Source organism: Lissotriton vulgaris, chromosome 1_1 (assembly GCF_964263255.1).
Source record: "Lissotriton vulgaris chromosome 1_1, aLisVul1.2, whole genome shotgun sequence".
Lineage (NCBI taxonomy): Eukaryota > Metazoa > Chordata > Amphibia > Caudata > Salamandridae > Lissotriton > Lissotriton vulgaris.
The window spans coordinates 858,475,639-858,500,971 of record NC_141685.1 but is presented as its reverse complement, the minus strand read 5'-3'; the positions used below and the strand labels follow the sequence as shown (position 1 = coordinate 858,500,971).

The 25,333-nt window shown below is 43.6% G+C and overlaps 1 pseudogene; it reads left to right on the top strand.

Moving 5' to 3' along the window:
- Positions 1-25,333, top strand: part of LOC147748029 (cytochrome P450 2D15-like) — a 433,488-nt pseudogene that overhangs the window by 4,971 nt on the left and 403,184 nt on the right.

The window sequence follows — 25,333 nt, the reverse complement described above, 5'->3', positions numbered from 1 at the left end:
CGCTGGCACCAGCTATTTGATGCTCCTCCCAGAAGGGACAATTGCTGTTATATATATATATATATATATAACAGCAATTTAAATACATTGTTCTGTTGAATAGTAAGGCCCCAGGAGGTTTGAACATGGGGGAAGATCTTCACAATTTTCTTTAATAGCATAGGATCACATGTATAGTCAGCTTACAACCCTTGTAGGATCATGATGGCAATTGATTTCACCATAATATATCTGTGGACTCTGCAGTTCAGCATCTTTCTGTATTAAGCTTTTGTTTTTATAATTGTATACCCATACTTCAAATTGGTAGAAAGGAAATGGAATGGTGTTTTTTAATTCACATAAACCATATCTATGGTTTTTCATCTCCTTCACTTCACATTGCCTTAAGGACAACTCAAGTGAATATTTGTATGTCCATATTTGTACTTAGCGCTTATGAGCACAGCCACTTTAACTATACAAACATGCTAACTCAGAATCATGCTGCATATTATTGATATACTGTACATGCTTTAATCTTATGAGACCAGTAAAATACATATTTTTGTTACTGGTTACATACTTTATATATATAGTGAAGTAGTCCAATACTGTGTGAACATTTTCATTCTGAAATATAACAATGTATTTGTACAGTTTATGAAATTTGTTACCAATGGACGTATTATTTGAACACCACACAAAAATCAAATAATGATTGATCTCATATGTATTTTTAATACGTATTTTTAATATGTATTTTAAATATGGAATTTTTTCAATCCGTGTGCAATATAGCGCATTTGAGCACTTTATCAGTATTTGGGTTAATATGGTAAAGATATTTTTCCTGTGTTGACCCTCTATCAGAGAATACATGCATGAATTTGAGTAACGAACATGTTACAAAATGGCGCCCATGCTCAACAACATTATGCATTACCTTTGTAATTGTACAGTCCTATGTTTATGTTGCTGTACATAATTGAGTTTTGGCGCGATCTGTATGCTTTGTATATAATGGCGTTGGCTCATACTCTCCTCATCAGTGAGCAAGGACGTAATGTCCGAAACGCGTCTGATGACTTGCACCACCACGAGAAAATAAAAGCACTTTAATTGAAGACTGGCGTCGGCGTTATCTGTTGTCTGCAAACCCGTCAGTGCGAGCAGGCACTTTCATGACGAGTCGGAGACGTATATATATATATATATATATATATATATATATATATATATATATATATATATATATATATATATATATATATATATATTACCTACTGGCGTGTCGCCAGTAGGTATATATAGTTAGGATTATTTGTCTATGGAACTTTTGAAAATTCTATGTCTAATAACTTTAGCGTTTGTGGACGGAATCGGCTGATATTTTCAGGAAAATGGCACATTTTGTTTCTGAGCAGCCCCTGAAAATTCGGGGGGGTTTCATCAAGGGGGGGCCGAGAAAAAAGGGGGGTCCCAAAACATGTTTTTCCCATTCATTTTTCCATAGGGCCTTTGGCCTCACTTTTAGCTCGAACGGCTGAATGGATTTGCACGAAACTTGGCAAAATTGTAGGGACTGTTAGCCCGATGTGCCTTTGCTAGGTCTCAATATATGTGCTCCAGTGGTTTTTGAGAAATTAACGTTCAAATCAAGATATATATCTGTAACAGCGCTCCGGGCTGCGCTCCGGTCCGCTTACTTTTCGCGAAACGGAACTTTGCGCGCAGAAAGCTGATTGGCTCTCCGGTGTCTGTCAACATTCTAAACAGTCCGGAGCGGCCGCCATCTTATCTCTCGGTAGGATCGAGAGAGAAGAAGAGGTGAAAAACGAAGAGGGAATTTAATGAAAGGGGGCAAGGTATACCCCTCTTGACCCCTTAGGAATGATGTTGGGGTTATTAAAGGGTCCCGTGGGGAAAATAAAAAAATATATATTTTTCACGGTAGAAGCGCTTCCCGGACCGCGAACTGGGCCGCAAACTGGTAGCGAAACGGGAATTCGCCATTTTGTGTTTCGTTTGAATTAAATTACTAGGTATAAGGGGGTGCGGGAGACGTATCCTGACCCCTTATGTTTTCTGAGGGTGGCTGAGGAGGCTCATATATGTTGATACATGTCTTCCAGCGGCTGTGCGTGAGCTTTTTTTTTTTTTTTGCTGCGTGACGTCTGTTAACGTTCGATTCGATGGAAATCAGGAAGTGTTGACCACCATTTTGTCACTGCGAGTAAATATTTTGTTATAAATGAATCCTTATTGATAAACATTGCCTGCGCCATCTTGCCTTTTTGTCCAATGCCACAATTTTGTCGTGCACGGCAGCCATTTTAGATGCCTTGACCAGACCCACTCTCTGCACGCCGTCGATTCTCAGCACGGCTCCCCACCCTCGCAAGCATCTCCCCCACGCACTGGTCACCCCCGCTCTCTCTCTCATGCATGGGCCATATACTTCCCCCCATCTGCGCTGCTCTTCCCTGAGAATCACACCCTGTGCCCGCCCGACACCTCCCTTTCACCCTATTCACTACCGCACCCTCTGACACTCCTCTTCCTCTGTGTCCGATTGTCCAGGCCGGACCCAGGTTATCACCTAGCCCTGCGGATGTAGTTTATGGCCCCAGCTGTAGAGAATCCAGACATACCAATCCTCCCGATTCATGCGTGAGACTACTGATTTCAGTGCTAGTCTTCCGCCTCCCGATTCCTGCAAGGAAAAACCCGGGGGCATATTACCAACAACTAGCGATAATTTTTGTCTCTAACTTGTTTAGAGACAAAAATTATCGCCGCACATCGGCGAATTTTATCGCAGATAAACCTTGCTATTAGCAAGGTTTATCGCAAATGCGATAAAAAACGGCCGCAATGCATTAATATCGCTGAAAAGTCAGCGATATTCATGCATTATCCAGCAAATGCTCTTAGCCATGTTATCCACCTTCCATTGGATAACATGGCTAAAAACTGCTCAGGGCAGGTGTTAGCTTTTGGAGATATTCGCACTTAGCGCGAATATCTCCAAAAGTTGGTAATAGGAGATAGCGATGTTAGGGACTGTTTCCAGTCGCTAACATCTTGGCACGCCCACTTTGCATGTCATTAGTGATAAATATCACTGACATGCAAAGCGGGGCCCAAGATGGTCGCTATCTCCTTTTAGCTGTCACTAACTGGTGTTAGCGACAGCTTGGTAATAGGGAGATAATTTTATCTCCTTTTTTTTGGCTTTTAAAGCCAAAAAAGCGGAAATAAACCCCCTTGATAATATGCCCCATGATTCCTCGGGGGTTTCAGCTGACAGGGCTTGGTATTGTATTACGTGCTAATTCTTCCAGGAAACGTCAGAGGGTCGATGCAGGGGTTCTAGAAGGGGTGCCCTCTTTCAGGAGCGGGCGGGGGGGGGGCACTGCCAGCAACTTGCCAGGCCAGGCAGTGTTCAACACGTGCATCACCCTTTCTCTGCCTGCTATTGCGCTCCATGCTTCGGAAAGGTAAGAAAAAGAACGTGCATTTGAGTTTGAAATGTCCGATCCTGTAGCAGTACACTTGCAAAGCCTACACATGACAATAACCCGATTCAAGGCCCCATTCACCCGATTTTTAAAAAAAATATAGTACTCCAAGAAAGTAGGATTATAAAACTTTATTAACTTTTAAATATAACGAACGCAACAAAAACTGTAAATATATTTAAACATTTTTTGATAAAAAAAACAACAATGGTCAGAAGCTGTCTTTTGTGCGAATAGTCCCAAGGCAGCACAACGTGCTGAGTTGTGGAAGGCACCCAGGTGAAGAACCATCCCTTCTTTAAACCCCATGGTGACCAACTATAGTTTCAATGAGTGCTATGTCCCAGGTTTTACATAAAGTAGTGTTTACCTAGAGTGTTGCTGTGTAGGGCACTCTGAATGGAAATTAACCAGAACTATAACGATAACAACAACAACAACAATAATATAACTTTTATGCCCAAATTACGCAAACATTTAGCTAATCTGCTAAAGGGGGGAGTCGCCATTTCTTTTGATAATTTATTCACCCATCCGTAGCCTCTCTAATCTCCATTACAATGTGTTTCTTGCTGAAATTAACCAGAACTATAACCATAACAACAACAACAACAATAATATAACTTTAATGTCCAAATTACGCAAAGATTTAGCTAATCTGCTAAAGGGGGGAGTCGCCATTTCTTTGGATAATTTATTCATCCATCCGTAGCCTCTCTAATCTCCATTACAATATGTTTCTTGCTGTCGCTAGCTGATGAAAAAACTAAAGTGATAACTTCCTCATCCTTATTTTGTCTTTCTTTGTTCCTTAAGATGTTATCTGTGTCAACCTCTTCCGAGAATGCTGATGCGTTAGGGATTTCCTTGTGTTTCTTAATAGCATTGGTGTCTGCACACTTCTTTGTCAATTCTGTGAACATGATAACTGCTTCATAAACAGACGATATCTTTGTTAAGTCATTAGTGTTAAGTGTGTCTGAAACTACAGTGCCCTTCTGTTTTTCTTTCTTCAGGCTCTACAGAGTTTTGTGTGTTGTTCTTTTGAGCGACAATTATTCCAGAGGTTTCAGGTTCACTTGTTTTGTCCTGCAGTGAGTTAACAGCTTTAGAGACTTCATGTTTATTTGCTATGTCCTGCTGTGCGTCAACTGCTTCAGAGACGTCAGCCTCATTTGTTATGTTTGACTAGATCCTGGACCTGCCCGGCCGCGCCCAAAATGGCGCCGGTGTAAATGGGACTCGTAACTGCTAGTTGTGTACTGGTTGCCCAACCTTGATATCACGAGATACGTATGCAGTTTTGAAGCACATGGCGGAGGCTCGTCTGCTGTAGTGGGGCGCCCCTTTATCGTTTCAGTCGCCATTCCGCCCGCTTTTGCTACACTGTGCCTTTTCCGCCATTCAGCTGTTTACCGCCCGCTCTTACGGCTACAGCGTCTCGCTCACCATGTAGTTGAGTTGCTCCCACTCTTGCGGTGCAGCGATAGGCGGCTGCCACAGGACTCTTAAAATGGCGGCCGGCTCTTCGGATTTGGGCCTGGTCCAGTAAAATGGCCCTGGGACACCTTGGAACTCGGACGCTTGTCTGCCAGGGCTTGGGTCCCATTCTCGAAAGCGTCCCCTCAGCCTTGAAGATTCTACAAAAGTCTTGGGGGCCCTCGACTCCCGCAGGCTTCCGGTGGGGAGCGGCTGCCATGATTGCTTGCGGAATGGCCACGACGGAGCTACGAGATGGTGGTGCTCTCATGGTGACGCCAGCTTCAGTCTGAAACATCCAGAAACAAGGTGGGGCTTTCATCGTTTGGGAAAAAAAATGTTTTAATCCAATGAAAAGTGTTATTTTTAGGTCACATGACCTAGTCTTACATCATTAGGAAAACAAAAGTAAAATGAACCAATGAAAAGTTTTATTAACAAGTCACATGACCTGTTATGCTTACGTTACGCGCTGCGCAGCGCGCTCTGGATCGTTTCTGGGAAGCTGCGCCTTGCGCACCGGAGCACTTCCGGGTGCGCTAACGCGGCGCGTCATATGACGCATTACGCGACAACGCAGGTCCAGAATATAGTCAAAATGTCTCCACCAACCAGCGGTCGGAATACAACCGCTTTCAGCAGTCCAAAAAGTTCTGTTAAATCCTAAGAGCGGGAGCAACTCAACTACATGGTGAGCGAGACGCTGTAGTCGCAAGAGCGGGCGGTAAACAGCTGAATGGCGGAAGAGGCACAGAGTACCAAAAGCGGGCGGAATGGCAACTAAAACGGTAAAGGGGCGCCCCACTACAGCGTGTCTTCAGGTCAAACGGATTGTGGGACAAGGTCCAGAATGGAAGAGTCATCAAAAGGCAAAAAATTCCGCCGGACCCCGGGAGCCGGCCGCCTATGTTGGGGGCGATCTCAGGCCACACAAGGACAACACGACTTGGGGAGGGGGCAGGAGCCAAGCGCCCCCTCCCAGTCCGCGCCATCTCACCGCCCCTCGGGGGCCTCCATCAAGCGGTTTAGGGAGGCACCGTATCACATTGTTTTCCAATGCAGTCAGGTCCACAAACGGACCCCACTTACTTTGAATAGTGAAGCTGCAGCAGGTGCAAATTAGGTTTAGACAGTGTTACTAGAGCTGCTTGAAGTATGGCACTCAACATCCAGGACTTATGCCATTTGTGTAAGGCAGTGACATCGAAGCAACTCAGGGACCAAAAGCATGAACGAACACTCACATATGAAAATCTTATTTGGGGAAGGGGCAGGATCCAAACGCCCCCTCCCAGTTCGCGCCACTACACCGTATGTAGAAAATCTGAAGCCATCGTTCTACAAACTCTCAACGCTTGCTATCAGTGCATGAGTTTCATGCTCGATCGATTGAGCTAGCCGGATCGGGCAACAAAAAGTATAAAATAGTTATGTAAATAGTTATTTAATAAAATGTTTTACCCTGTTTCTTTGCTGGTGTGTTGTCTATATTTATAATATTTGCATAGGGTTTGTCGTTATTTTGGGCGGGGTGGGTGGCGGAGTCGAGCTGTCTTGCAGCCCTCATGGTGTGGAGCTCAGTTCATTTCACTATTTTCGTATTTCTCATGATGTGTTGTTCCTAATGTTTGTATTTTAGCGAGGTCAAAAAGAGATCCAATTAGTGGTCTACTGATTTTGCTCGATTACTTTTATTTTTTTACACGATTTTTCACTATCTGCAAAGACTAAACAGAGTATTGCGACTTTGTGCTTGTTTGTAAATAGAGAATGATCCAAAGAGAACCAATTCTAAAACAGTAAATGCTTGGATAACAATCAATCAAATGGAGAGACATGCAGGTACGAGGGATTACAACGGGGGTAAAGGTCTGCGTTAACTACCCTTCACTATCTGCAAAGAGAGAGTACTACTAAGAGAAAAGAGGGGGGGGGGCAGCGTTCAAAGCAATCAGCGTGCATAAACACGAAAACGTTTTTACCTATCACGTACTTGACATTTGACAGCTTTTGATATTTGCTATTAAAAAACCATTGAAATTCACAGAAAAAAACATAGGTTATAGTCCATATATAGTTAGGAATTTGCATTTACAAAACCTTGAAAATTCAATGAAAAAACCATTGGTTATAGAACATATATAGTTAGGAATTTGCATTTACAAAACCTTATTTTACTCGCATAAAACCATTGAAATTCCATATATAGTTAGATGCGCTAACTATATATCGCGCACCCGCAATCCACTGCTGATGATGTCACATATTACATCATTCATGACATGGTTAGTGACATCACTGATGACATCACTGATGACATCTCAAATGACATCACTGATAAAATCACTGATAACATCTCATTTGACATTACTGATCACATTACTGATGATATCATTCATGTGATAATACCATGAACCTCTTCAGACTCTAATATAACCTTAGATACAATCAGTGTAAACAGACAGTCACAGACTGTCACTCATCCATGGAGTTACTTACACACCTAGTCAGTCATGCAAACAATCAATCACACTTCCATTTCCTCAACTATACAGTTATACACACCTTACTTATTCAAACATATACTAACACATATTTACTCTGTTATACAATCCCTGATACAAGTTCACAATGATCCATACAGCCACTCACACATTCACTGGCTCTTCTGCACAGTTATTTATATATGTCAACTCTCACATGTACTGTGTTTTACATATGTACTTACTTTGACATGTAGCACTGAGATATCCATTCACTCACTAATACACTAATGCACACAGTCATCCGCCCATACAGCTGTTTCCACATGCAGTTTTGAACCCATACATATAGTGAATCAACTACTCACACATCTATGTACAGAGTCACACACCTCCCAGCTACCCATACACACACACTCAGTGTCCCATACAAATACTTGGACAACCCATCAATAACCCATACAGTTATTCATATAGCTACTGATCAACACATGCAGCAGTTTGTAGAACAACAGATATAATGATGCACAAATTAAGATAGTTTAGTCACTAACCCATGCACTCATTAAGACACATTTAATCATTCTCTCATACAGTCAGTCATGCACCTACTAAATCCTTCTTCCAGACACTTATACATCCACTCATTCTTCAATATGTAAGACACATTTTAACTTTACAGAAACATACAGTCACTGGATGTTGTCATCAGTGATGTCATCAGTGATGTCATTTGAGATGTCATCAGTGATGTCATTTGAGATGTCATCAGTGATGTCATCAGTGATGTCACTAACCATGTCATGAATGATGTAATATGTGACATCATCAGCAGTGGATTGCGGGTGCGCGATATATAGTTAGCGCATCTAACTATATATGGAATTTCAATGGTTTTATGCGAGTAAAATAAGGTTTTGTAAATGCAAATTCCTAACTATATATGTTCTATAACCAATGGTTTTTTCATTGAATATATATATATTTAGTATGCTGTGTATATGTGCTCCGGAAAACATGTGATGAGAACATATCTTCATCTATATTACCAGGCCAAAGAGCAAGGTAATGGGCTGTTCTCTGCTACTGCTGCGCAACCAGAGCTACTCCACTCAAAGAACACATCAGTAACCTTGTGCTTTCTTACCTTACCATGCTACAAAATATGGCAATTAGAATTTATGCACTTTTGGCATGCCCCTTATGGTCCTGGTGCCAGCGAACAGCAATGCATTTCCTACTAAATTAATCAAGAAATGTTACACATGTGAATTCGAGTTACTGTACCTAGTGAGTATTCTCATTACTTACTGTCCTAGTTCATCAATTACTGCTTTAAAGAATGCCTATTAGGTTCAAAGCAATAGAATCATGGCATCAGTTACTCTGTACATCACTATACCACATCCTATACATTTCTGTACTATATAGTGGCCGATTCCGATAGACCCAAGGCTATAAGAATAGCCGTGGGTTGTTCTCAGCAAGAGTAATAGAGTTACTTCAAAATTGTGATGATGAGGCATTCTCCTATGTAGATGATATTTATCTGATGGACAGAAAGTTACTGGAACACTTGACCAGAGTGAACAACATAATTCTGGGGTGTGCCAATTTGGGCTATAAAATAAAATTAAAAAAATCAAAAGTTGCCCACCTCAATGTCCTGTTTTTGGGATATGAGCTATCAAGTGAAGCAAAAAGCCTGCCAGCTGAATTTTGCTAAATTGCGCTGCTTTAACACCCAAAGACTCTGAAAGGTTTAAAATCCATTTTAGGATTCCTAAATGTTGGCAGGACATACATTTTTTTATTATGCTGAAAGGGTTAAACCTTTCTTTGACCTAATCAAATTAAAAAAATCAAAAGTTGCCCACCTCAATGTCCTGTTTTTGGGATATGAGCTATCAAGTGAAGCAAAAAGCCTGCCAGCTGAATTTTGCTAAATTGCGCTGCTTTAACATCCAAAGACTCTGAAAGTTTTTAAAATCCATTTTAGGATTCCTAAATGTTGGCAGGACATACATTTTTTTATTATGCTGAAAGGGTTAAACCTTTCTTTGACCTAATCAAACGGAACAGAAAGATCCGACCTGATAAAATGCATACACAACCACTAGGGGACTGCACAGCACAGCAGGCAGAATTAAAGCCCTGATACTGGGACTACAATTTACGCATCTGGCGACAGAGCTAATTTGCATAATTACAGTTATTGATCCAGGGTCATCTGCATAATCGTACTCACAACATATCGATTGTGGTAGAACCTCTGAGGTTACCTTTTTGGTATATAAGAACTGCACTTTCACTAGGTAACAGAGGAGGTGCTTCTACGCTGACACCAACACGGAGGTCCCTGCACACTGAGGCTTTAACACACAGTAGTCTGACATCCTGTGTGGGGATTACCAACTTGTGACCAAGACGGGCTCCTTCATTCTCTCCCATCAGGTAATGGGGTTGGTTCTTTCCTAGGGGATTCTTGGTTTCACACCCACATGCATACTAGATACATTGAAGTATACTTAGATGAAGTACATCTAGTAGGAGTATGTCAAGATTATTTTTTTATGTATGCCTGCATATATTTGTTGCAGAACAGCATGGTAGAAATGTATCTACTGTTTACTCTGTTGGTGCTTGTAATCTCTTACAATTGCTTCTGTCTATTGATTGTCACAACAAACATGTTTTATACTAGAATGGCGCTGGTTCTAAATGAAAAGCTTATTGAAAACATCCCCAACGTTTAATCTGTGTATCCCTCTGAGACTAAGTGAGCACAATTGACTGAGCGAAAAGTACTGTACTGTTTCCATGATTCCTGAACGGTCAAGTGTTGTCATGTTCAATGATTGCTAAAAACTATCCACTCCTTGGTAGGGTTTGGGGGGTTATAGCGGCACTGTGAGCTAGCTGGTATATAGGCTGACATATCCTGTTGGGTATCCGAAATCAGTCTAGACACCAAACCCCTAGTTTATGCTGTACAGCAAACGCCTATCCTATCTATTTTTTTATGAACTAAACAACAGTATAAGGGAGTTTAGGCAATTCCAGGAGATGTTCAGGAAGCTCTTCATGTCATAAATAAAAAGCAAAGTTCCTGATTTAAAAACAGTGTCTGTGAGTGTGTATTTTCCCCTAGAAATTCAGGAGTGACTTAAAACTACCGTAGGAATGAGGCCTAGCTACTCGGAGAAAAAGCTTTGTTTTCAGATCAACTATTTGTACTGAATTTTTTGGAAAGCCTGTGAGATTCATAGAGGAAGTGCTCACACTAGTAAGGATCTATCGTAGCCTCATACAATGGTGAATTTGAAAAAAAGTCAGACAAGCCGTTCAAAAACTGGCCCAGATTCTTTAAAGGGGCAGTCAATATGTAACATGTTACCTTCCCATAACCATATCTTTCTTCATGTATTCAGTATTGTTTTATTTCTCAGACATTTATTATTATAATTTAACAAGCAGCCCGCCCCGGCGTTGCCCGGGGGCAGAAGGGGGCTGGGGTCAGCATTTTGTGCTATTGTTTAGTCCGGCCAGGCCCCCGCCCGCACGCCCGCCCGCCCCGACATTGCCTATACTGGCCCCCGCCTGCCCCGACAGTGCCTATACCGGCCCCCGCCCGCCTGCCCCGACATTGCCTATACTGCCCCCCACCCGCCTGCCTGCCCGCCTGCCTCCCGCCCGCCAGCCTTCCGCCTCTGCCTTACCTCAGCCGCGCTCACCACCACTCCCGGGCCCCCGCCCGCCCCGACATTGTCCGGACCGCCTCCCGCCTCGCCTTACCTGAGCCGCCGCGCCACTCCTCGCCACTCGTCGCCGCTCATCGCCGCTCATCACCGCTCCTCCCCGCCTGTCGTCATCACGCAGGTGTAGGTCGCGGTCAGCGCTACGTCACGGCCGGCGCTAGTTTTGGGGACTACTTTGTTTTTAAAGTTTAATTTTTTATTTTACGTTTTTTTTATTTTATGCAGCCTATGTCCATCTACACACCCTGACGATTACAACAATGTGTTGGGTGTGTGGATTGGAGCTGTGGTTCCCGAGTTTTCCTTGCCAAAAGGTTTTTGTTCTCTCTTTATAATAGTAGTATAGATGATAATTATAACTTAAATGTATTCAAGACTGCACCAAGGAGTGCCTGAAATAAAATCAATTAAAAATAATAGCATTACAGTTTCATACACTTCTATTGCATAAGATGGAGTTGCTTCCATGGTAAAATATCCAGTTTTGCTTGTGTACATCATTTCTGGATGATTTGTATACATAAAGCTTTAAATATGGTGAACCTTTCAGTCCATGAGTATCTAGTGTAATTCATTGTTTTCACAAAAGAGTATCTTTCCAAGCCATAGTAGCAGTTTTTCCAAAATTAGTTGAACAGATATTGTACTGAAGAAATGACTTCAAGATATCAATTTGCACTATCTGTACTTCCTATGTGTGTACCTTAAAATTATCGTGCAAGACAATTTTCTGAAGTATATGACCTTCGTTCTTTGTTGCGCTGGATTGAACACACAACAAAATGTCAGAGGGTTTTACCATTCCTGTGCAGTACATCCACTCTAGTACCAGGCAATTATAAATTAAACCTGATGGAATGGGGAATTAATGTGCAGAACCAATTTTTCTTCTCATAAAGTCACAAAGAATTCCCAATTCTGTGAGGTGAAACATATATGTGTATGCGCAGGACTGTGGGTAAGATGAAGTCTAATTAAGGCATGAGGTTGGATGTGGGCGTAGGAGAGGAAAGAAAAAGGTGTTTATTGGGAGGAGTGAGTGTTTTATGCATACACCTGTCAGAAAAGACAGGCAATGTGTCTTTGCTATTTTACATTGTAGAATGTACACCCAGAAAAACCGGGTGCAGTAAAACCAACCCACTTGGAATCAATTGGGGCTAAATTCCATGAGGTAAAACATTCTGCGTGACTACTAATGAGGGGATGTTGTTGGTTGCAGATCTTTTTTATATCATATTTTGACATATAACCAATAACCATAGGCTGAGTTAGCGTAAAGCAAAGTCAATGGATGAAAAAGAAACCTTGTTCTTTAGCAGGCTTCTTTATTATAGGTGTATTATATCCTAATGCACTTGTATTTATTAAATTATATCCTAATGCACTTGTAATGAGGTGGACTGAGTATCAGTCACATTTTCTATGGAGTACCCCCAACCACCAAAGACTGCAAATAGCAACTAGTTACCAGGTCACCATGACGGATCCATGTCAGGCTCTGATAATGTATTTACTTCATGACTGTCCCAAGTCAGCCTGCCTGTTGTCCACATTTTGATAGAAAGCGAGATAGAGAACTAGGTATCATTTTGCTGAGAGTGGTCTACCTGAATGTTGGTCATGTATTTTGCCTGCATCTTTAGAGACTGGTGATATAGTATCCTCAAATGTTCAAGATTTTCAGAATAGTTTTTAAGAAGTGACGGTAGCATTTATTTCCTATGATAGATGGGTAGAGAAAATAGGTATACCTAGTGTGTCACAGGTACTAAATGCAGTTTGTGACTCAAATTTCACATTCATCAAAACATGACTCCAGCATTGACTATACACAAACTAGAAGATGTTCTCAGGAATTATACAGGAAACTATAGGACCTTTTTAAGCTCTACTGATTAAAGCATCTGTTTGCTTTCAGAAATGTCTATCAAAATAGAGAAATTCCCTCTTTTTTATTTTCTCCTCCCCAAGGAGTTAATGACTCACATTGATTAAAACCCCAGTCTCGGCCATTAAAGTGCAGTAATAATAGCAATATCCACTAAAGAAGCTGTATCTTAAAATTACCCTTCTTATTGTGTTCTTCAGTTGGCGAACATGATCCCTGCTTTGGTCCATGTCCCTGGAGTGGGGCAGAAAATATATAGAGCTCAGAAAAATCTTTTTGACTTCCTGAGGGACATCATCACAGAGCATAAGGATAGCTGGGACCCAAACCTGAAGAGGGACTTCATTGATGCCTTTTTGGAGGAAGTGGAGAAGGTGAGAGACAAACACTGACATTGATTGGCTTTTTACCTGAGGATGGAACCACCTTTATGTTATGTTACCTGATTTTTTTGTTAAGTATATGAAATGTTGAAACCATGGTGATTCAACCTGGCAAGCACACCCCTCCATGCACGACCTACTGTTATTTTATCTAATTCTTCATTTGCTCTCCTTGGTCATGGATGTGGCAGCAGTCCACCATGCTGTTGATTAGCTAGCTCAGTGTGTCCAGGGACGCATGTAGTCCACTCAGAGCCCATTGAACTTTTAGACGAGCCCCAGCATACTTGTTGGCACAATAAGGTTGGCATGTCTTCATTGCACCCTTATGTAGGAGTACCCCAAGATTCAGTCTAATTGCTTTGCAGGTACTTGAAATACTGTTGTGTTTTTTGTTTTGTTATCTCATGTATCGAACATCTAGGTTTGCACACAGCTTTAAGCAACTTAAAATGATAGCAAAGTGCCTCCTTGTGTTGTGAAGGTTTTAAAATCTTATATTCGAATAAAAGGCATCCATATCCTTTAGCGTTTAAATCAATAGCCATTAGCTAATGCAAGCTTGTGCTGTGTTTTCCTGTTTTTAGGCTGGTCCAGGCTTGTTCCAGGGTTCATATCTAGTAGCGTTTACAAACATTAGAACTGCATAAGCATAGATGAGCAAGTTTAGCCATGGGCCCTGCTTTTAATAAATGTAACGCTTTATCAGGTCTGTTTGGACCCACTTATTCCACGAGACCGCCATTCTTATTGTGAGGCTGCTGGCTTATTTTCATCCTTACTGAAAACCATTCATATTGTAATGTTGTGTGTTATATTTTCTATTTTCTTTTAACTAAAACCATTTTATGCAATACTAGCAGCCCGCCCCGGCGTTGCCCTGGGGCAGAAGGGGGCTGGGGGCAGCATTTTGTGCTTTTGTTTAGTCCCGGCCGGGCCCCCGCCCGAACGCCCGCCCGCCCCGACATTGCCTATACTGGCCCTCCCCGCCCGCCCCGACATTGCCTATACCGGCCCCCGCCCGCCCGCCCGCCCCGACATTGCCTATACCGCCCCCACCCGCCCGCCTGCCTCCCGGCCGCCTGCCTTCCGCCTCTGCCTTACCTCAGTCGCGCTCACCGCCACTCCCGGGCCCCCGCCCGCCCTGACATTGTCCGGACCGCTTCCCGCCTCGCCTTACCTGAGCCGCCGCGCCACTCCTCGCCACTCCTCGCCGCTCATCGCCGCTCGTCACCGCTCCTCCACGCCTGTCGTCATCACGCAGGTGTAGGTCGTGGTCAGTGCTAAGTCGCGGCCGGCGCTAGTTTTGGGGACTACTTTGTTTTTACAGGTTAATTTTTTAATTTACGTTTTTATTTTATTTTATGCAGCCTATGCCGATCTACACACCCTGAGGATTACAACAATGTATTGGGTGTGTGGATTGGCGCTGTAGTTCCCGAGTTTACCTTGCCAAAAGGTTTCTGTTCTCTCTTTATAGTAGTAGTATAGATAAATCCATAATATATTTGAGTTATCATAAAAAGTGTGTAAACACAAAGCTTGCTTTAGGACACTGCATCTAGACACTACACACAGCCTGGCTTGAGTTAAGTCATTGGTTTTAGACCCATGTATACCCATAGTGTCAAGACGTTTACATGAGCCTCCAGTTTCTGTTGCATACTGTATACCTTGAGTGTTGATCATTAGAGACGTACTGTCCTTCTCAATTACAGCTCTGTTGCCGCTTTGATTATCTACTTAACCTGACACACCCATGGTTCAATGCTATCAACAGAGCATTTCAATAGGTAGGGAGCATCAAATAGACAAGGGCAGAAGAAATCAATAGAGCTGCCAATTACACATCTAACGAGCCTACCTCATAAACAGTCAGGGATGACCAACTAACTACTCACTCTAAAGACCTTAAAGCTGTCCCTGAACAACTTACAGTTTCAGTCACACTGCCTATTCCAGACAACTAAAGGAAGCATCATAAAGGCCCTCGCATCCATGTTGGACTACTCTTCCAGGATCACATTTAATTTCCTACAATGAAGAATCTGGATCCTCATCCCACCCATGTCCAAGGTATCTTAAAAGAAATCCTTTTGATGAAATCCATTACAACAGCAATGCAGATGATAACTAAACCCTAATTTGCAACTAGTACCAATGTAAATGAATGCAAAGTTTCAATCATAAAAACTCTGCAAGCAACTCAGTCATCAAGAGCCAATAACAATAAATGCTTTTTGGCCAAACCCTTCTAGATAATCAGGCCAGTTACTGCCCATGCAGAGGAATAAAACCCATACTAATATCTAGAATGAGTGAGGTAAGAACACAGAAAGATAAAGTGAGGCAACTCTGTCATTCTGCTAGATGTCCCTGTCATATTTAATACAGTCTGTCACCCAATGCTACTGTCTTCAGGATGTGGATAGGCACAAAAATGTATTGTATTTGTATCCCTACTTTCTAGCAAACCAGAAACACATCATCTTTGTACCCTCATATGCCTTCAAACCTTCCACTGTTACACCAGGATTCCACATGGCACTACTACTCTTGCATGTTCCATTGAATATCTACCTCAGACTCCTGTGTAGATCGAGTCAGTAGTTGTGTCTTTCTTGTCTCAAGTATGCAGATGAGACACAAATCAAATCAATTAATCTTCATTCAATCTCATGAAGGCAGACCGTAAAAAATACACAATAACAGCACAATAATACATTATGGATTAAAACAAATAAAACCACTAGCAGAAGCGCATAAAAACAGCAAATGCAATCAGTGGGTATCAAATATAAAAAGAGATGTCACATAAAAACTGCCATATTCAACAACAAAACAACATAGATTTAGATAACTAAAGCGCATTTTTTAAAAAGGAGTCGACTGCCTTGCAAGTAGAGATTCCTTCAAGTTGTTGAAGAAAAATCAATGCAACTGTGCACCTGCTAAACTTGTGCTTGCCTAATCGTGGAAGTAAAAACCATTTAGTGAGAGGTGAATAGAACTTACAAAAGAATACAAAATGTAAAAGGGTCGGTGGTGATGTCTCATCACAGGGGCAAACGAATGTGTCTGTAGGGGCAAATTGCTGCTGGAGGAAGCACAAAAGCCATCAGAGTGTGTTCTGAAGCACTTTAGTAGCATCCACTCCCATGTGTTATGTACAACAATTACGTAGGGTCCTCCTGCTTCAGTATTGTGAAGGAGGCAGCAGTAATCTCTGACTGTAGGTTTCACTATCCCCCGTGCCCTTCTATGGGATAGAAAACAGTCCTTAATTTAACCTTTGTCCATCTTTGTGATACTTTCTGGGTTTTCAAAAACATATGGGCAACCTAAAGCTAGGGTTCAATATAACAATCATATTGAAAATGTATAGTCAGCAAACTACTATGGGTATCATCCCCTCCTATTACTGTCTTTACTCAAGACCAATCCATGTTTTAATATTATACTTAGGCTGCCCGGTTTTAGGTTTAAACATAAAATACCTGATAAAACCCCACTGAAAGAGAAATAGCCCTCACCAGTGAAAACATACAAACACTGAAAAAACACCCGCACAACCACAAACTAAATGCCATTCAAAGAAAGGAAAAAGAGAGTGAAAGAGTCATGTTTTTCTTCCTGAAGGGGCCAATACAATGTAACTTTGTTATATAAGCTAGCAGTAAGAAAGACTAAGCTAACATAATTCTGCTAGAGTTTTGTTGTTTAGGCATGGCACTAAAGTATTGTTTATTCTTCCTTTTGCTTTTTTCAGTTTTGTGGTCTTTGGTCTAAAGATGCAGGGTTTAGAAACATGTTTTAAGTCTTGTTTAATTGTTATTAGAGACTGTAGAGAATCAGGAAATATCAAAATCATATTTGACTCTGTTGGGCCGGGCGACACTTTTTAAAATGATGGCTCTGGCCCGGTTTCTCAATGCCCTCCAGAATACCCACAAAGCTGTACCACAGAGATTTTTCCGCAAGGTTGAGGGGCTTCACCGCAGTCTACTATGGGAGGGTATACCCCGTATTGCACTCGCTAGACTTACTCTTCCCTGGTATGATGGTAGCATTGCCCTCCCAGATATCAAAAGGTTCTATTGGTCCTCCCAGCTTGCTGCGATTAATCACTGCATGTATGGGCCGGCGGCTGATCCAGCCTAATCCATGGACAAATGGCTTCTCCCTCGGGGGGATATAACAGGAAGCTGTTTTTCGAGATTTGATGGGGCCCACGGGGCACGCACTTCGGGTTTGGCATAATGACACCTGCTGCTTGGGCTGGAAAGACAAAGTGACATTGGCCACTCTGCTCTTTGACTCTGAGAAGCTGGGCAAACTCTGGAAGACGAAAGGGTTTGATAAATGGGATCTGATAGGGATTTCTACCATCAGAGACGTTTGGGGTAACAGGAGAAATAAAACATTTGTCCAATTACAGGCAGAGATATAGGTAGAAAGGCCCACTTTTGCTCTACCGTGATGTGATAAAATGTTTAAAACCCAGTTATATGAGTTGGATCCACTACCCATGTTTCTTGTAGGCTTATTATCCTAAATTTGCACACAAAATCCATCCATATATTAATGGAAGTCTTGCTTTTTAGGCCAGCCACGTTCAAAAATAGGAACTGTCATTTATCTCACCTGTCAGTGGCCATACTCCTTCTCTGCCCATTCTCCCCCTACAGGTTAATATGTCCAGTTTGTATAGGGGAAGTTCGGGTTGTCATATCCTGAGCCTCTAGGGCTGTGCACATGCTTACCTGTATATATCCTGTTGTGTCTTTTCCCTGTATGTCGCCTTCTTCAGATAAGAGGACAGTTGATAGCGCAGCCAGACTGGTGCCATTAACCATGGTTCTAGGTGTTATTGGATGAACGGGATCCCCTTGTCTCAGTCAGTTTACTGCTTCGAGTGTATTAAATGCGTCGAAGCGGTTATGTTTGTGGATGTTGAAAAGGTTGCTGTAGGTTGGCATATGAGCTTTCCAGTTTATCCTTGCACTGCTACTATCTCGGGGTTGGTAGGAATAGCCTAGGGGTAGTGCATTAATACCTTGTACTAGTGTAGTGTAATTACCTGTTCTACTCATGATCAGGTTTACTAGGCAAGGGGTCCTCAATGTCAGGACTACACAATCCTTCGGGAGTGTTTTCCGTCGTCTGCCTACCAACCTTATTCTTCTAGCCATTTTAAATTCTTCATATAGGTTTTCCCCAAGGCCCGTCCTAATACCAAGCCAATGCAGTGGCCTATTTTTCAACATTTCCAACGATTCTTCTGTCCCTTGAACTAGTTGAGGGACGTTCGCCAATACCACAATGTAGGGCGTGGTGGCTGGAGGTAGGTCCAAGTATGTTGTGTGTTCATCATACTTCCTCTCATATGTGGTATTGGGATTTGTAACACTGATAGAATGAGTGGATGGAATAGTAACTAATGGTATGGCTGGGGGCTATAACCGTGTGTTTACAGTGGGTGGCTGAAACGGTATTTTGAATGGACCAGGTCCTAAATCCCTAATAATGCCTGGTGCAATGATATTTGTGTCAGAGCTGAACCTGTTTCCTTCTTCACCCAGTTGTTTCGCTTGGAAAGAAGCACTCCCCTGTTCCAGTGACTCAAGTTTATCCAAGCATTTAGTCAAACTTGCTTCGATTTGTCCAAATCTTAACATCAAATTACTTAACCTATCTCTAGTGTATATTTCTAGGGCCTCTAGCTTATCTTTAAAGTTACCAACCATGCACAGTAAACGTGCGCTACAAGGGAGTAGCGATTTTTCCCAATATGCACTCTTTTGCGACTTCACTTTCATAGGGGCTTTTTTACATGGTTTGGGTGGGGGTTTGCTTATCTTTGGGAGTGCATGTATCGGGATTTCTGGCACGCTTATTCGATGGTTATGTTTCATTATCATGTTCACCTTTATGTTCACAGCCGGATATGTGATCAGAAATGTTTAACACGCAGCCAGTTAAAGTTGGATCGCTTCCGTGAGTACCTGTTAGGTAAAGGGAACTAACATCCCCTAATACACACCCCTCCGTTACTGGATTTAAAGCCTCCTCAACAGTTATGATCTGCCGTTCTATGTCCCCCACAGCACCCGTTAAATAATATAGTAGGGACTGGCGTGGATGTTCTCCTGTCTTAGCCGGCTTATTGTTCTGGTTAGTCACCAATTTTCTCTTCTGAATTTTCAGTCGAATAAATGACAAATCGGAAAGGTAAAAAGAGAGATTACAACAAGAAAAAATAGGTTTAGTACACCTCCTGTAGAAGTGTACTTAGTCCGATGGTCCAGTGCTCATGGGGGTGAGGCCAGTCAATACACGATGTTTTGTTTCAAACTTAATTCCTTCCTGCCTTCCTGCTCTAGGAAGGATAGGACATAGAGGTACAGTTCAATGATAAATAAAATCAGTGTCAGTCATGCAGTATTGGCCCAATGCTCCAAAGATCTAATCAAATCATAGGCCAGTACCTTGCATACGTAAGGTGAGAGAGATATGACCCGGCCCGGCCTTGGTCTGTGTAGAACGGGCTAAGACGGACCTGTCTTGGCCCAGTGTTCATCCGGGCTGAGCACAGTAACGCCCCGCGTGCCTCTCGCGTGATGGGACTGCCGGCGTTGCTTTCAAGCCCCTCCAGGGGCCGTCCTCAAAGTGCAGAGTGCTTCAGGGCAAGCAGGGACTAGGGCGAACGTGCTCTGTGCTAAATCTTGCCTCGGTTTGCGGTCTCCCGCGTGGCAGGATTGCCGGCGTTGCTTTCAAGCCAGTCCAGGAAACGTCTTCAAAGCGCCGAGTGCTTCAGGGCAAATAGGGACTAGTGCGAAAGTGCTCTGTGCTAGTTGCTTTCTCGGTTTGCAGTCTCCCGGGCGGCGGGACCGCCGGCGTTGCTTTCAAGGCCCTCCAGGGGCCGTCCTCAAAGTGCGAAGTGTTTCAGGGCAAGCAGAGACCAGGGCAAAAGTGCTCTGTGCTAGTTCCTTCCTCTGTTTGCGATATCCCAGGTGGCGGGACCGCCGGCCTTGCTTTCAAGCCCCTCCAGGGGCCATCCTTAAAGTGCAGAGTTCTTCAGGGCAAGCAATGACTAGTGCAAAAGTGCTCTGTGCTAGTTCCTTCCTCGGTTTGCGGTCTCCCGGGTGATGGGACTGCCAACGTTGCTTTCAAGCCCCTCCAGGGGCCGTCCTCAAAGTGCGGAGTGCTTCAGGGCAAGCAGGGACTAGGGTGAAAGTGCTCTGTGCTAGTTCCTTTCTCAGTTTGCGGTCTCCTTGGTGGCGGGACCGCCGGCGTTGCTTTCAAGGCCCTCCAGGGGCCGTCCTCAAAGTGCGAAGTGCTTCAGGGCAAGCAGAGACTAGGGCAAAAGTGCTCTGTGCTAGTTCCTTCCTCTATTTGCGATATCCCAGGTGGCGGGACCGCCGGCGTTGCTTTCAAACCCCTCCAGGGGCCACCCTCAAAGTGCAGAGTGCTTCAGGGCAAGTAGGGACTAGGGCGAAAGTGCTCTGTGCTGGTTCCTTCCTTGGTTTGCGGTCTCTCGGGTGGGGGGACCACCGGCAATGCTTTCAAGCCCCTCCATTGGCCATCCCCAAAGGGCAGAGTGCTTCAGGGCAAGCAACGACTAGGGCGAAAGTGCTCTGTGGTAGTTCCTTCCTCGGTTTGCGGAGTTTAGAGTCAAAGAGATCACTCAGCTGCCCACAAATGCAAGTTGGCAATACAGGAGCAAAATTATTGTTGGGTTAGAGGAGGCAGACCTGGAAGCAGAGGTCAGCCCGGGACCAGGGTTCAATTCCCGGCGCGGCGGGGTCTTGAGTCCTAAAATGTCCATGGACTCGACATTTCTCGCTCCAGTGCCTACTCGATTCACGGGTTCACACTCTGCGACTCTGGGCAATAGCTTGCTTAATCTCCACAACGGCCCCTCGCGGCAGGATGCCTGGCTTTCACCTTGTGGATACCCTGCCAGGGTTATCTCACAGGGGAATACCAGGAGGGGTTCCCTAAGCAAGTGCTTAGAAACCGCTTGGTGATTTGCGCTATATTGATTCCTGTACATTTACATTTCAGAACAAGCAGGGACTAGGGCGAAAGTGCTCTGTGGTAGTTCCTTCCTCGGTTTGCGGAGTTTAGAGTCAAAGAGATCACTCAGCTGCCCAAAAATGCAAGTTGGCAATACAGGAGCAAAATTATTGTTGAGGGCAGGGCAGGAAAGACAGCATGAATATAGCACAGTACTTTGGTTCATGCAGGTGCCCCAAATGCTTAAAGATAGATCCAAAAGGGGGTGCCCAGACTAGTCTCTTCTGGGCAGTGATGTGTGATAATGGGCACGCCCTTGCCCTGGGCTTCAGCTATGGGTGGCTTGCGCAGCTGGAGGTAAAATACAGCTTTATAATGCCATAATTGAAGTGCTGGGCTGCAGGTGCACCTGGTTGGAGGGCCTGTCCTCACCCTCGTAGTCCCCATAATGAAAGCCAAGAATGCCACAACTCGTCCTGCGCAGCGAGAGGTGAAAACCTGCTTTATATTGCTGGGCTGCAGGTTTTGCAAGTTGGAGGGCCTGCTCCTCACCCTCATTGTCAGCTGGGACGCGTAGTCCCCACCAGGAAAGCCAAGAATACCATCATTCTTCCCACGTGGCGGGAGGTAAAAGCTCACTTTAAAGCAAAGTAATTGAAGTGCCAGGCTGCAGGTGAAGCTGGCTGGACTGCCTGCTCCTCCCACTTATTGTCACATTGCATCTTCAAGTTCTCAAATCTAAAGAACCACTTGACTTTCAAGCACACACATTACCTGGTAGCCTTGAAGGGCCACATGACGTTAACCATGTTAACTCTTCTTGGGCAAGACAAAAGAAATACCAGCCTGGCCTTTGATGTATGACAAACATCTCCCTCAATAAATGCAGCAAATATCCTGGGAAGCAACCTAGATACAGGGGATGTATGACTGAACCACGCATGCCTTTACAATGCATATGCCTTTAGTGCCCATTCCTTTACAACAAATTTCATTGTAAAAGCATGAATGGTAAAGCCATGTGTGTGGTAAAGGTTTTAAAAGGAATTATAAGTATTTTACAGGTAAATATAAACCCTTTATATGCTTTATTTTGACAGGTTGTGTCATAAAAGCTACAAAAACGTCATTTTGAATAAAATAATATAAAAATAATCAGTTCATACAACAGCATATTGCTGACAGGTATATACAATCAATCCATTTTAGTACCCAGCTGCAACCAGAGTACAGCTTGCTGTTCAATGGAGCAACGATAAGGCTATTGATGCAAGAATAAAAATATCCATAAAATACAATTTTAAAATAAGGAGGGAAATGACTAAAATGCTTCCTATTGCCGTGCATCTTCTGTTGGACCCAGTTTGAAATCCCCCATCAGGGAAGCATTATGGGAAGACTAAAAGCAATAAAGTGCATATGCAAAATGTGTAAATAAGGCATAAATTACCAGCTTATGGGCCCTGCTACAGCTGCGTGTAGTCCTCATGCTACTGGGGACTGCGGTATTCCTGTCTGGATCTTTTGTCTTATGAGTCATGCATGGCTTAGAAAATTGGCCGCACTACAGACAAAGAGCAGTCTTGGAGTAGATCTATGAATGTGCAGGGCAACCCAATAGTTGTGTGTGCCCAATTGCCGGCAAATCGGGTTTAGCCATTTGGCCCTCAGCATGGCGTATGCCTGGTATGCAAACATAATGTGGACAACACTTTCTACTGGGGTCTTGCAACATGGACAGTCCTTTGGCGTTGGATTACGTGTGTGTGCCAATTGTCCGTAGTCTCACATACAGGTAGTGTTCCAAGCCTGAAATGGATATATAACATCATGGCCTGGGGGACCTTATTATATCTAAAAAGGGCTCCAAGTGTCTGTCCTGTTTATGGAGATACAATTCTGCGGTTGTCTCCCCAAGATTTGTTAACTAGATTCTTGTTGGTCGACCCATTACCAATAGAGACATGTGAGATCTTCTTTCCTTGGTGGGTCCTGCTTGTCTCAATGTGCTCGGAGCCCTAAGGCTGACATAATTTTCCTAACATTAGGAATCCAGCCCACTTTGCTACTTGTGTCAAACCTGATGACCTCAGATAGGGCTTCTGCATAGGGCAGAAGCTCAGGGGTTCGCCTAATGCGAGACCAAAAGAGCAGTGGGTGAAGCCTTGCTACATCGCCAATGGATCATTTGCGAATATCAAGCATAAGGAGAGTGAGGGGGAATGTATTTAGGCAACATCACTAGATCCCCAAGGAATTTGTGCCAGATCTGCAGAGGTCGTGGGCCTTGTCAAATCTCCAAAACTCTGATTCGTACAGTGCTGTACTAACTGCTTTCGCGTCGTATACCTGAAGGGCTGGAGCTACTGGTCTACTGTGTGATGCTCAATGTTGCTTCCCAAGTGATCCCGCTACCCTTTTGTGGCTCATCAACATCTTTGCTAGGTGGTGCTTCCATGACATATTGTCTGAGAGTCGGACACCAAGATAATCAAAGGTGCCAACTCTTTCTAGGGGTGTTCCATCGAGCAAGGGGCTGCCTCTATAAGACTTGTGGGGGTTAAAGGCCAAGGATTTTTTTAAGGTGTTAATGACCATCCTCCTATTATTACAGAAATGTTGAAATCTGTTCAATAATCGCTGTAGCCTCATTGGAGTTTTTGAAACAAACAGGGTGTCATCTGTGAACAAAAGGGTTGGTACCCCATCACCCCCCAGGGTTGGTGCATCTGCTGGATCTTCTTGCAGGAAACTAACCACTCCATTCATATAGTGGGGTAGTAGAGTGGAAGCCAGAACACAACCTTGTTGAACCCGCCTGCTGACAGAAATACGGCCGTTCAACTGTCCCGGCGTCCCCCACCTAATCTGTGCATCAATATCTTCATGTAACCGAACTACAAGATTAAGAATAAACAGGGGGATGCCATATCTTTTAGTGCCAGCCATATTCTACTCCTAGGGACTAGATCTAAGGCATTTTTTAAGTCGATAAATGCAAGGTATAAGCTGCACTTGCCAATCACCACCTCTTTCCAGTATATAAGTTGGAGCCGGAATGCCTGTCAATGGTTCCCGTCCAGGCCCTAAAACCAGCCTGAAACTGTGAAAAAATGGCATTATTGTCTGCCCACAGCTGGATCCTCAGCAACAGAACTCTGCTGAAGACCTTCTGCAGGTCATCAAATTACGGGCTTAAGGGCCCGTAATTTGAGGGGTCACCTCTGGCTCCCTTTTTATAGATTGGGACCGCCTCAGCTGGGGCACCATTAGCTATTGCATTTGTCAGAAAAAGAATGTAGGGGCCCAATTTGGGATATCAGCTAGAAATAAATCACCTGGTATGCCGCATGGTCCTGCAGCCTTTGACAGCACTATTCTGCCTATCACAGCCTCTATTTTACCCAAGGCAAAACGTTTATCATCCACAGTGTGCCCAGCAAACTCAGCCACCGAAACCAAGGGCAGATCCTTCATGGTTGAACAGAGCTTCCGGAAGTGATCGTACTATTTTTGGCCAGTGATATAGTCAGGTGGCGGAGGTGCTCCTCACTCGCTAGGTGAATAAGGACCAGAATTAATTAACTTCCTTTGCTGCGCTTGCTTCCTTAAGTTGCTACCTGCAGGATTCATCCCATGCTAACTTCCCCAGGTGCAAGGTGGCCTTATAGCACTTCCTGGTGGTTATTCTTATCTTTGATTACTGAAGCCAAGAGGATTCGCTCATGTCATTGTATACCATGAGTGAGCCCCTCTTGGAGACATAGTAGAGTTATGGTCCAATCTAGGAGCTGTAAAGTGCACATTAATTCGGCCA